A 1,248-nucleotide genomic window follows, 5' to 3' on the forward strand; every position below is an offset into this window, starting at 1 on the left:
GTGGGGGCGGTGTTATGATCTTGGGTTGCTGCAGTTGGTCAGGTCTAGGTTAAGCAACAGTATGTACTCAAAGAACGAGGTCAACTGACTACCTGAATATACTGAATGACCAGGTTATTCCATCAATGGACTTTTTCTGCCCTGATGGCGCAGGCATATTCCAAGATGACAATGCCAGGATTCATCGGGCTCAAATTATAAAAGACTGGTTCAGGGAGCATGACACATCATTTTCACACATGGATTGGCCACCATAGAGTCCAGACCTCAACCCCATTGAGAATATTTGAAATGTGCTAGAGAGGGCTTTGCGCAGCGGTCAGACTCTACCATCATCAATGCAAGATCTTGGTGAAAAATTTATGCAACACTGGATGGATATAAATCTTTTGACATTGCAGAAGCTTATCGAAACAATGCCACAGCGAATGTGTGCCATACTCAAGTGAATGACATTTTTTTGGTGGCGACTTTTTTTTTGGCCAGGCAGTGTATTATTACTACTAGATATCCCTTCATCCTCTCTGCCTCTGCATCTGGGTCCTCTAACCTCAACCAAACTCTGACGGGAGCAAGATAAATATGTTACAACAATATCAATCAATAAGAGAGAGGCAACTCTGAGCTCAACATTATGTGTCAAGTCATTTTGATCCAAACTTGAATCATCCAAGTTAGCTGCAGTTAAATCAGGGAATTAAAACCAATACTAACAGAACAATCACTTTCAACAGAAACACCTAAAATTGATTCCCCTAGTCTGCATTATTTTAAGCTTGAAGTCATTTAGCGAGCAATTCTTATGATTTCTGCCTCTGTCAGTTTGAAAGAAACCATAAATATTTGCTCTGTGTGAACACCCCTGAAAAACACTTTAGTGGGAAAAGTATTCAACTACTCACTCCAACACAATAAGCAGAGATCAGTGGATTTCATTCAGTCAGCATTTTATTTCATCTTTGCGAAGAGAGAACAAGACATCATACAATTGTTATTGCATGGTAATCAACCCCGTTCTGATCTAGCTAGAGTTTGTCTTCCTTACTTACAATGATGGAAATGCTGAAGGTTGTGTTAGAGTCAAAACACCTCTATACCCAAAGCAATAAAGAAAGGTTGGAGAAAGAGTCTAAATGTTATAAGAATACGTTATGAGAATCCAAAAAACTCCCTAATAGGATAAACAGCCCCCTCTCTCTTAGACATGTTATAGCCTTGAAGCTCTGAGACCTAATGAATAGAACTCAG

General features: G+C 39.7%; 1 protein-coding gene across 1 annotated transcript in view; it reads right to left on the reverse strand.

Annotated features, from left to right (window-relative positions):
* LOC107093927 (septin-5-like) overlaps positions 1–1,248 on the reverse strand; it is a 17,600-nt gene that overhangs the window by 6,921 nt on the left and 9,431 nt on the right. The window lies entirely within an intron of this gene.

This window comes from Cyprinodon variegatus, unplaced genomic scaffold (genome assembly GCF_000732505.1).
Source record: "Cyprinodon variegatus isolate N-32 unplaced genomic scaffold, C_variegatus-1.0 Scaffold453, whole genome shotgun sequence".
Classification (NCBI taxonomy): Eukaryota; Metazoa; Chordata; class Actinopteri; order Cyprinodontiformes; family Cyprinodontidae; genus Cyprinodon; species Cyprinodon variegatus.